This window comes from Camelus ferus, chromosome 4, assembly GCF_009834535.1.
Source record: "Camelus ferus isolate YT-003-E chromosome 4, BCGSAC_Cfer_1.0, whole genome shotgun sequence".
Lineage (NCBI taxonomy): Eukaryota > Metazoa > Chordata > Mammalia > Artiodactyla > Camelidae > Camelus > Camelus ferus.
This window is the reverse complement of record NC_045699.1, coordinates 3,060,907-3,073,568: the sequence shown is the minus strand read 5'-3', so window position 1 is coordinate 3,073,568 and position 12,662 is coordinate 3,060,907. Positions and strand designations below refer to the sequence as shown.

General features: G+C 36.2%; 1 protein-coding gene across 1 annotated transcript in view; it reads left to right on the top strand.

Moving 5' to 3' along the window:
* Positions 1–12,662, top strand: part of LOC102511492 (NUT family member 2G) — a 113,421-nt gene that overhangs the window by 50,950 nt on the left and 49,809 nt on the right. The window lies entirely within an intron of this gene.

Here is a 12,662-nt window from a genome sequence, read left to right as displayed (position 1 = left end):
GCTGCACGTTAGATTCTTAGAAGTCATTCATCTCATAACTGAGTGTTTGTACCCTTTACCAGCATTTCCTCCACATTCTGGCAATCTCCATTTTACTCTCTATCAGTTTAACTTTATCTCTTTTTATTTTTTTATTTTTTATTTTAATTTTTTAGACATCTTTTGTTTTCTATTTGTTTATTTTTTGAGGGGAGGTTATTAGATTTTTACTCAGTTATTTTTAATGGAGGCACTGGGGATTGAACCCAGGACCTCATGCATGCTAGGCATGTGCTCTACCACTGAGCTCTACCTTCCCTCCTGTTTTTCTTTTTTATAGATTACACATATGTTTATGTATTGTCTTTCTCTGACTTATATGGTATAATGCCTCCAAAGTTTATCCATGTTGACAATGGCAGGATTTCCTTCTTTTTTAAGGATGAAATATATATCGCAATTTCTTTATACATTCATCCATCAGTAGATACTAAGTTTATTTCCATACCTTGGCTACTGTGAGTAATGCTGCAGTGAACATGGGAGTGCAGATATCTCTTTGGGATAATGATTTTATCTCCTTTGGGTTTACAACCAGAAGTGGAATGCTGGATCATATGTACTATGTTTAACTTTGAGGGACCTCTATATTTGCCTCCTTATGTAAGGCAAACATCTTTTAGATACAACACCTAGAGAGTGATAGATAAAATTTAAAGAATAATTGATAAATTGGACTTGGTGAAAATTATAAAGCCTCTGCTCTTCAAAAGGCATTATCAAAAAGTGAAACTGTTTCTTTGACAGATGTACAACATGATTTGATATATATTTTGAAATGATCACCACCATAAGTCTAGTTAACATCTATCACTGTACATAGTTACAAAAAAAATTTCTTGTAATGAAAAAGAATTCTAAGATCCACTTTCCTAGCAGCTTTCAAATATGCAATAAAATATCACGAACTATAGTCACCATGCTATCAATTACATTTTTATAAGCTAATTATTTTCTATCTGGAAGTTTGTATCTTTTGACTCCCTTTACTCATTCCTCCCACCCTCCACCGCTGCCTCTGGCAACCACCAATCTGTGCTCTGTATCAATGAACTTAGTTTTTGTTGTTGTTTTTAGTTTTGTTTTTGTTTTAAATTCTACATATAAGTGAGCTCATGCAGTATTTGTCTTTCTCTGTCTCACTTATTTCATTTAGCATAATGCTCTTGTGGTCCACCCATCCCGTTGCAAATGGCAATATTTCATTCTTTTTATGACTAGTATTGCACTGTGTGTATATATATATACCACATCTTTATCCATTCATCCATTGATGGCCCTAGGCTATTTCTATATCTTGGTTTTTTAAAATAATGCTGCAATGAACACAGTGGTGCATATATCTTTTCACGTTAGTATTTTTGTTTTCTTCAGGTATATACCCAGAAGTGTAATTGCCTGATTATATGGTAGTTTAATTTTTTATTTTTGAGGGACCTCCATACTGTTTTCTATAGTGGCTGCACTAATTTACATTCCCACCAACAGTGCACAAGGGTTCCTTTTTCTCCACATCATCACTCATACTTGTTATTTCTTGTTTTCTGATAATAGCCATTCTAATAGGTCTGAGATGGTATTTCCTTGTGGTTTTGACTTGCATTTCCTTGATGTTTAGTGATGTTGAGCATCTGTTCCTGTCAGGTCTTATATTTAAGTCTTTAAGCCATTTTGAGTTAATTTTTTTAAACTTTCTATTGATTTATAATAATTTTACAATGTGTCAAATTCCAGTGTTCAGCACAATTTTTCAGTTATACATGAACATATATATATTCATTGTCACATTTTTTTCTCTGTGAGCTACCATAAGATCTTGTATATATTTCCCTGTGCTATATAGTATAATCTTGTTTATCTATTCTACAATTTTGAAACCCCATCTATCCCTTCCCACCCTCCGCTCCCTTGGCAACCACTAGTTTGTATTCTATGTCTATGAGTCTATTTCTGTTTTGTATTTATGCTTTGGGTTTTTTTTTTTGTTTTTGTTTTTTAGATTCCACATATGAGCAATCTCATATGGTATTTTTCTTTCTCTTTCTGGCTTACTTCACTTAGAATGACATTTTCCAGGAGCATCCATGTTGCTGCAAATGGTGTTATGTTGTCGGTTTTTATGGCTGAGTAGTAGTCCATTGTATAAATATACCACATCTTCTTTATCCAGTCACCTGTTGATGGACATTTAGGCTGTCTCCATGTCTTGGCTGTTGTAAATAGTGCTGCTGTGAACATTGGGGTGCAGGTGTCATCCTGAAGTAGGGTTCCTTCTTCCCACTAAAATCTGGGACAAGACAAGGATTCCCACTAGCACCACTCCTATTCAACATAGTCCTGGAAGTCCTAGCCACAGCAATCAGGCAAGAGAGAGAAATAAAAGGGATCCAAACTGGAAAAAAAGAGGTAAAAGTGTCACTATATGCTGATGACATGTTACTATATATAGAAAACCCTAAAAGGTCCACACAAAAAATACTAGAGCTGATCGAAGAATTCAGCAAGGTAGCAGGTTACATGATTAACTTTCAAAAATCAGTTGCATTTCTTTACACTAAGGATGAATCAACAAAAAAAGAAAGTAAAGAAACAATACCCTTTAAAATAGCACCCGGGGGGAGGGTATGGCTCAAGTGGTAGAGCGCATGCTTAGCATGCATGAGGTCCTGGGTTCAATCCCCAACACCTCCTCTAAAAATCAATAAACAAATAAACCTAATTACCTCCCTCCCAACAACAACAAAAATTTAAAAAATTAAAATAGCACCTAAAGTAATAAAATATCTGGGAATAAATCTAACCAAGGAGATGAAAGAATTATACACAGAAAACTATAAACCATTGAGTTTATTTTCATATGGTGTTAGAGAAATGTTCTGATCTCATTGTTTCACATGTAGCTGTCCAGTTTTCCCAGTACTAGTTGTTGAAGAGACTGTCTTTCTCCATTGTATATTCTTGCCTTCTTTGTCTTAGGTTAATTGGCCATAGGTGTGTGGGTTTATTTCTGGGTTCTCTGTTATGTTCCATTGATCTATGTGTCTGTGTTTGTGCCAGTACCATGCTGTTTTGATTACCATAACTTTGTAATGTAGTCTGAAGTCTGGGAGGGTTATGCCTCCAGGTTTGTTCTTTTTCCTCAGGATTGCTCTGGCAATTTGAGGTTTTTGTGCTTCCATATGAATTTTAGGATTTATTTGTTTTAGTTCTCTGAAAAATGTCCTGGGTATTTTGGTAGGGATTTTATTAAATATGTAGGTTGCTTTGGGTAGCATGTCCATTTTAATAACATTAATTATTCCAGTCCAAGAGCATGAGATTCACCTCCTTGGTTAAGTGTATTCCTTGCTATGTTTTGATGCAATTTTAAACAGTTTTTTTTTTTCGCTTTCTCTTACTGATATTTTATTATTAGTGTATAGAAACACATCAGATTTCTGTATATTAACCTTGTATCCTGCCATGATGAAGAATTCATTTATTCGTTCTGATAGTTTCAGGGTGGAGACTTTAGGATTCTCTCTGTATAGTATCATGTCATCTTCAAACAGTGACAACCTACCTCTTCCCTTCCAAGTTAGATATCTTTTTCTCCTCCTCCTCCTCCTCGTCCTCCCTTGATGAGAGTTTTATCATGAATGGATGTTCAATTTATAAAATGCACTTGAAAAAAAAAGTGTATTCTGCCTTTTTTTGATTGTAGTGTCCTGTAGATACGTATTAAGTCCAGCTGATCAATTGTGTCATTTATGACCTCTGTTGCTTTGTCGATTTTGTTTGGAAGATCTTTCCATTGATGTAAGTTGGGGTGTTAAAGTCTCCTACTATTAGAGTATTATTGTCAATTTCTCCCTTTATGTCTGCCCAACACCTTTTATTGAAGAGACTTTCCTTTCCCCACTTTATATTCTTGGCTCCTTTCTTGTAAATTAATTGACAGTAGATTTGTAGGTTTATTTCTGGGCTGTCTATTCTACTCAGCTGATCTGTCTGCCTGTTTTTATGGCATTACCATATTGTTTTGATTACCGTAGCTTTGTAATATAGTTTGAAATCAGGAAATGTGATGCCTCCAGCTTTGTTCACCTTTCTTAAGATTGCTTTGACTCTCTGGGGTCTTTTGTGGTTCCATACAAATTTTAGGATTGTTTATCTATATCTGTGAAAAAGTCCATGCGACTTTTGATAGGGATTATATTAAATCTGGGGATTGCATTGGGGAGTATAGACATGTTGACAATATTGATTCTTCCTATCCACGAGCATGGAATTCATGTTTTTTCAATTTCTTTCATCAGTGTCTTATAGTTTTCAGGTCTTATAGTGTACAGGTCTTTCATTTCCCTGGTTAAATTTATTTTAGGTATTTTATTCATTTTGATGCAATTGTAAATGGGATTGTTTTGCTAATTTCTCTCTCTGATTGTTTTTAGTGTGTAGAAATACAGTATTGATGTATCTTGCAGCTTTCTGAATTCATTTATTAGTTCTAACAGGTTTTTTTGGTGGTGGAATTGTGTCTTAAGTACTGAAGAATTTATTAAAATGAACATACATTCTCATATACAGGTCTTGAATTATTTGATTAGCTGTGTCTGGCGAATATTTCGTCTAGAACAAGTCTTCTTTATTATTCCTAACCTAGAGATTTAATTTAAGTCACTTTATTTATTTTTTATTACTAATAGCCATAACCTATGGAAACTTGCAAGTAACTAATGGGCCATTTGCAAAAATCCTCAGCAATCTCCGTATTTTAATCAGATATTGGTAAGATTCATATGGGCAAGTTATAATTTTTCCTGAGGCAAAATTTCTCTCCAACTGTGAACCTGTGAAACCAAACAAGTTATGTGCTATCAGAATACAATAGTTAAACAGGCAAAGGATAGACATTCCTATTCCAAAAGGGAGAAATAGGAAAGAAGGAAGGGCTAATGAGTGCCAGGCAAGTCCAAAATCTTGCAGGGCAAACACCATGAATCTTAAGACTCTCAGATAATCTTCTTTGGATTAATTCTCTGCTTCCCAGACCCAGTGGGGTGGCAATATTACCCTCGCAGCTGCTTGGGAACTGCCCACATCGTGGCTCTCTGCAGTGGCCCTTCCCATGCCATGATTCTCTGCTGGGGCTTTGCCCATGCCATGGCTCTGCCAAGTGGGGATAACTGCTCACAAGGCTTCAGAGGGCCCCACTCTTATGCCTTTGGTTGGAGTTCATTTGCCATGTTGAAACCCAAGCAGTGGCTCTGGTTATATCTGAAACAGCTTTTTGGCTCTCCCCTCCTTTTCTTTTTAAATTGAGGATAGCACATATTCACAGCCTCCCTTCCTTCCATCCTGTTTTCTGTTTCCTTGAGTCCCAGTTTGCAGTGTTTCTGTTAGTATAATTCCATCTCTATTCCTGGATTCTTTTAAGATGGATGATTAAGTCCATGGTTCACATCCACACTGGTATCCTCATCAAACAATTATCTGCCACATCCTTAATATTCTCTTCAGAACAGCGTTATCTTTTTTTTTTTTTTTTTTTTTTTTTTGGTAAAACGGACCAGCTGAGAATTTTCCAGATTTCAAAATTTTGGCTTCTTTTTTGCTTAAATATTGTCTTCATTCACCTCTTACACTTTATTACAAGCAGTCAGGGAGAATCAAACCACTCCTTTACTTCTTTGCTTAGAAGTTTTCTCAGCTAAATATCCAATTTCACCAGTAGCAAATTCTACCTTCTGCAAAACCCTAGAACATGAGCATAATTCAGCCAAGCCTCTTCCCAGTTGTTGACAAAGATAGCCCTTTCTCCATAATCCAGTAACATGTTCCTCATTTCTATCTAGGACCTCTTCAGAATGTCTTTCATTGTCCATTTCTACCGACATTCTGTACACATTTATGTATTCTCTAAAAAGATGAGTTTTCACTATAGCTCTCCTCTTTTCTTTCTGAGCTCTCATCAGAATCACCCTTAAATCACCCTTAAAAGTCCTTTCCTGGCAGTATCAGCGTTTTCTAGTGTGGACTTCAAAACTCTCCAACCTCTGCCCATTTGCCAGTTTCAAAGCCACTTCCACACTTTTCTGTATTTGTATATATCACATTATATTTTAACATGTCATACATTATTTTTTTGGAAGTCATATGAGCTTTAATAATTGAATCACCAGAATTACTGTGATGTCTAGCATGTTGTGTGTTACAGCATGCTTAATGTCTCTGTAAGAGAGAAGCCCAGAGACCTGAGAACATTTATCCACACAGAACCCTATGAAGTCTGAATATATGAAGTTGTCATACTCTCAAAAATAAGCCTGTACTTGGTTGAGGATACAGGGGACCTCCAGGTACATTTTTTACAACTTCATGTGAATCTACAATTACTTCAAAATAAAAAGTTTAAAGAATAAATAGAATAGAAAGAATAAATAAAAAGAAATATGCTGATAAACGTGAGACGCAGTAAGATCAGAACCTTCAGCAGAAACATGCTGATCAGGCTTCCTGTGGTTGCCATCTTGGTTGTTGCTTAACTTGACTGAAACCCATGTCATGCCAATTATGACAACATATCAGTTGCACAGTTTATTGAAACAGTAACATTGATGTTTGGGAGATATACAATATAAGATGAACCACAGCATTTTTATATTCATAGCTTATCTGAAAAAATCATTCATTGAGGGTTAGTTGAAGATGTGGAAAGAGAGGTGTACTTAAAAGTAAATGCCCTCCCTGTCACCTCTGCTTCCACTTCCTGTGGGCTCAGTAAAGAAGGAATCAATGAAGAATTTGAAAGCGCATACACCCTACTTCTGTGTATTCATCTTTTTCCATTGATGTGCAGTGCCCCCTTTGTCATAAATCAAAGTCAGTGGACCCTAGTGATGGATCAGTGACTAGGCTTTTGTTCTTTTCCAGTGATCTGCTCTGTCATAACATCTGCATCATGCTGTCTTGATGACGAGTTTTATAAATCTTGATTGGTAGTATGGCAATTCTTTCCATCTTTATTTTTTTTAATTCTACAAGATTATTTTTAAAAGTTATTCTTGGGCTTTTGCCTTCTCTTTGAAGGTAATAATTAGTTGCCAGTGTACTCAGGAAATCTTGTGGAATTTTTGAGGAGAAATGCACTGAATATATAGATTAATGTGAGAATTGAAATGCTTACCATAGTGAATTATTACATACATGAACGTAAAATAAATTTCTATTTAACTCTACAAATTGCCATGTTTCTTGTTCTGATTGATGGGTCAAGGGAATCTGCAAATTATACCTGTCTCACTGAAGTGCTTGCGAAGTTTAAGAGAGATCAGGGGAGAAAATGTGAACATCAAAACTCCAACTTCTAATTAATTGGCATGTGGAAGACAGGCTTTATGTGATTGTCAGGTCACAACAGTTGTTCCAGTAGTTACTTCTGCAGGGTTTTTAAGGTCTTCCATGTGCATGTGAGACTCACATAAGACTCTGGGGAGAGAGGTTCTAGGCATCCAGGATTGTATGCTCACTGGAGATGCCAGAGGCACTCTGAGACTGTGGGAATACCAAGTAAACAGAATGATGTGCAGGAAGTGTGCATTTTCTCCTGTTCCCTTGGTTAATAACTGAGAATGTTTACAGAGGTTTAACTGTATCAACCACCATCAGTATACTTTATACCTATTGTGTAAACCAGTCACTAATTGGTTATGTCAATTGTATCATTAATACCCAGGATATACTTATGATGTTAGGAATACTCTTCTTTATATTTTAGAAATGATGAAATGCTTTTAAAATAACTCACAGAAAAACAGTTAGTTTTTTGAGGTGCCAGTACCGAAACTCAGAGCTCTGGTCCCAGAGCCTGCATTTTTTCCCCAGTGGCCCGCAGAGTCTGGGAAGAAAAATGCAGTATCTAGTTTGGCAAGAAAGACTGTGTGTTTTGTGGAGTCCATGGGGGAATAGTAGGTTGAAGTGTCCCTAAGTTCCCTTTACTCACAGTAGGCTGACGTGAGGTCCATCTTGTTCCTGGACATTCCTGCCAGCTGTTAACCAGATTGCTCAAGGGAACAGGCATGGCCTGGGCATCAGGGCTGCATTTTTTTTCTATCATCTAAACTGCCCAGAGGAGCCCTCTTTCCCATATACCTCCCTGGGCATCTTGCAGTGGGATAAAGACTTCTGACACTTTGTTTGCCTAAAACAGAGTCTTGTGGGAGCAATAGTCAACTCTATGGTATTGCTATCCAAGAATCTGGAGAGGGCCCAGAAACACTGTTGTTTACTTAGTTGCTTAAAACAACATTAATTTATTATATAATGGTTTCTTTGGCCCATAGGTCTGGACACAGTTTAGCTGGGTCATCTGCAAGACTGCAGTCAAGGTGCTGGTCAGGGCAGAGTTTTGTCTGAAGGCTCAAACTGGGGAAAGATTCAGTTCTAAGCTCATGTAGTTTTTATTGCTAGAATTTACTTCCTTGTGTCCACTGGACGAAAGGATTTGATTTCTTCCTGACAGTTCACCAAAGGCGTACTCAGCTACTTGCCGATGTGTGCCTCTCAACAAGGTTGCTGAATATATCAAAGTCTTCTCATAAAATGGACTCACAGTCCTAAGTAATGGTCATGGAAGTAATAGCCCATCACACTTGCTATGTTCTCTTGGTTAAAAGCAAGATGTAGGTTCCACTTCCACCCAAAGGGAGAGAACGACACAAGTTTGTGGACAACATGAGGCAGGGATCATGAGGACCACTTAAGAGTCTGTCTGCCACAAGGGTGTTTTTTTTTTTTTTTTTAATCAGTTTCTAGCAACGTGTAAGGCTTTGCTTTGTTCAACAGCTTCTCAAAATTTAGAATTACCGGAATTTGTCAAACTGTTGGGTTGGGCGATGCCGTCTTATTTTAATTAAAAAAAATAGAAATACGGTGAAGTTCATTTTCATGTATTTATTTGTCCTTTTGATAAATTAACAACTTTTGTTTTCCACTTAGTGTTCTATTTGTTTGAGTGTCTTTCTCATTGACATTAGAAAGTCTTTATATTTTCTGAGTATTCTCTGTGGCATCTGGAACATTGCAGATACATTCTGCCAGTCTGAAACTTGTATTGTCATTTTGTTGTTTTCTTTAGGGAATATATTTTCCCTTTCTCTAGAAAGATTAGAAGTATTCAATTATTCTCTCCTGTTGGGGTTACAATATTCATGATGAATTTTGTCATATGTTTTACTAAATGACTGCAATATTTATATTTTATATTTAAGTCTTTAATCCCTTAATATATACAATGGCATTATTATAAAGTGTAGAATATGGATTCGTGGTGTTTCCATACAGATATGTTTGGTCTAGCTGTTAAAATATCCGTCTTTCTAAATTGCCCTGCTGTACCACCTCTCTCATGAATATCTGTTTCCAGTTTTTCCCTCTTCAGTTTCATTAGGTTATTTGTCTCTACCTTGCCAATACAGACCTGTCTTAATTTATTTTTACCATAAATTTTAATATCCAGTAATAAGTTTCCTCACATAACTACTGCATGAGTGTTTCTTGTTTTTTTTGGGGGGGGGGAGGCTTTGTTCTTTGTCATAAGTTTTATGTCATCATATGAAGATCCTCAGGAAATCTCATTGAGGTTTTTGCTGGAATCAGACTGATAATTTGGGTAGAATGGACTTTTATTTTTTATGATTTTGACTCTTCCTATTGATATTTAAAGTTTAAATTTCCATTTATTTGTTTTCTTTTTCTTTCTTATGAATAAATTCACCTTTGAAATGGTGGGACTGTGAAATCCATCTCCCAGGGTAAGTTAAATTTCTTACAGTAGTAAATGGGGACTATAAATACATTTTATCGTTGGTCAGTTTGACCCCTAAGTTCATAGTATTTCAAGCTGCTATGTGACAGCTTATTATTAGCATATTAAATTAAACAACACTTTATTTTCATTAGTTACTTAATTACCAAGTACCTGAACCCTATGACTTAAGTTATGTCTTCTCTCCTTACTGACATGTTCCTTCTATAAAAAAAGCAAGCAAACATGTGGCTATAAATGCTAAGTATGTTTCTGTGGCCTGTATTCTTTTCCTGTGGGCTATTTTGTCTTTCACTGCACTTACATCTTGCTGTCTTAATGATTCTTAACTTTCTGATCTTGATTGGTAGTAAGTTACACCATCTTTTGTCTCCCTGCATGTAATATGTCATTTTTTTCAGGCTGCTTTCAAGATTTTTTTTTTTTTACAGCATTTTGATTATTTTATGTTAGTGGTTTTCTTTACATGCATTCCATTCGTGAGTTGTGGAGATAGATACTTGGATCTGTAAATTTATATCTTATCTGCAAATTTGGGATAATTTCAGCCTTTATTTCTTCCAATATTTTTTTTCTGCACCAATCTCTGTCTCCTCTCATTCTGACACTCTGATGACATAGTTTTTAAATCTTATGATATTGTCCTATGGATTCTTCAAGCTCTGTTTCTAATAATCTATCATCAAGTTCACCAGCTCTTTCCTCTCATTTCATTCTGCTCTTATGACCCTCCAGTGAATTTTTAATTTATGTTACAGTATATTTAGTTCTAGAATTTCCATCTAGAAATGAATAAATAGCTTTAGTTCTGAGAACATCTATTCCACTTATTTCAAGAGTATTTGCTCTGACACATCTTGGCACTTGTTTAAAATAGCTGCCTTAACACTTTTGCCTGATTATTCCATATTTACGTCCCCTTATGGTTGGCTTCTTCTGTACCATAATAATTGTTTAGGTTTCCCTAATTCTTTTTATGCCTAATGATATTGAATTGTATCCTGGACATTTTAAATGCTATTTTATGAGATTCTAGATACTCTTTAAATATTCGAGAAAAATTTTGAGTTTTGTTGTGTAAGTCAGTCAACCTGGCAAGACTTAGACCACAAGTTCTTATCAGCCTTCTTCAAGCTGTAATTCCACTGTTAGTTTAGTGTCCACAAAATTCATAATGATATTCTAGTTTGCTTCACCTGTGTGCCTCTTATATGCCAGGCTGGGACTTAGGCAATATTCAAGATCATAGTTCAGTTCTCAAATCCTTTACTCTGCCTTTTCCAGTTGGTTTCATGCATGCACAGTTTAGAAATGAATTTAGGACTTCATAAACGCAAGCTCTTCACAAACATAATCTCTGTGTTCCTCTGTGAACACTCTTGCTCACAAGGGTACGCTTCCCCAGTTTTCTGGGTAGAAAGCCCCATGTTACACACTTTTTACAACTAGGCCAACCTTGGAGACATGCACTGAAATCAAAAGCCTGTGGAGTTACCAGCTCCGACTACCTCTTCTTGAGATAAGGGGAGGATGCCAAGGAGAACTCCTTTTCCACAGAGGGCTCTTTGTTGCCACTCAACCAACAGGAGCTGCCTTTGCTTTGCCAGTAGAGAAGTTTTGGGGTACCATCTCATTCCTGGCATTTGAGAGGCCAAAGAACTCCATCTCATGAGGGCTGAGTCTAACATGCTATTTGAAATAGGGGACTTACATTTCTTGCTTGGTGCTAGGGTATCAAAAGTTTTGCTAGCCTTTGAAAGTCAAAAGAATTCCTTACTGTATGGAACCATCACCCCTGGTACTGTGAACAGAGATAGTGGGATTCTGTTGGAGTTTCCCTATCTCTGGTTGACTGCAGTTCTGGTTAAGGCTGTTCCAGAGCTTAAGCCCAGAGATATAAAAGGAAGAAGATGGTGGAGAAGGAGGAGAGGGAAGAGGGATGGTGAGGAGAGGAGGAGAAAGAAGAGAAAAGGAGGGAGGAAGGAAGGGGGAAGGAGGCAGAAAGGAGAGAAACAAATCAGGGAACTCAACACTAGATCATCCCTTCGAACCTTCCTGCTTTTATCCAACTTGTCAGAGTTCTCTAATAGTTACATTAAGTATTTATTTCAGGATTTTTTCTTATAATCCTTAAAAGGGTGTGGAGTTTGTTTACTCCATATTAACCAAATTAGAATCTCCAGTGGAGTTACGTGGAAATACAGACTTTTACTATGCCCATGTTAAAATTTTGGAGCAAGTCATTAACATGACCAAAATACTTAGGAAAAATATACCAAAGAAGTGATTCTAATTATATGATCTATTGCTTTGGGGTTTTTTTGTTGTTCTTGCTAATGTGTAGTGCTTTCATTTCTAGATTTTTATGTGTGCATTTATTTATTTATGTGTTTATGTATTTACTTATTTATACGTAGACACAGACAGAAAGACAGAGGCAGAGACATAGAGACAGAAATAGTATATAAAAAGTGTAGTACAAGGAGAATGTAAGGCTGCTTAAAATCATAGGACACATGCACAGTTCTTACTGTTGTAACTGTAGAAAAATGAATTGCCTCTTTGTCATAAAAGAGCATTTGAATTTTTCATATACTTTATCTTTTTACTCAGCTACTCAAAAATTAGTGAGCTGCCCTAAAATGTACTTAATAGAGGATTTTTCTAGTGGTTGGGTTGTTGGATCTAACTAATTGTAAACTGTGCAATTGAGATATTTCAATATGAGGAAAGATACATGTCGACGTTGCTTGTGAATACTCTGCATGGTAATATTGTTCTGCAATCTGAAATCAAAAGGGCTTTGGTCTTTATA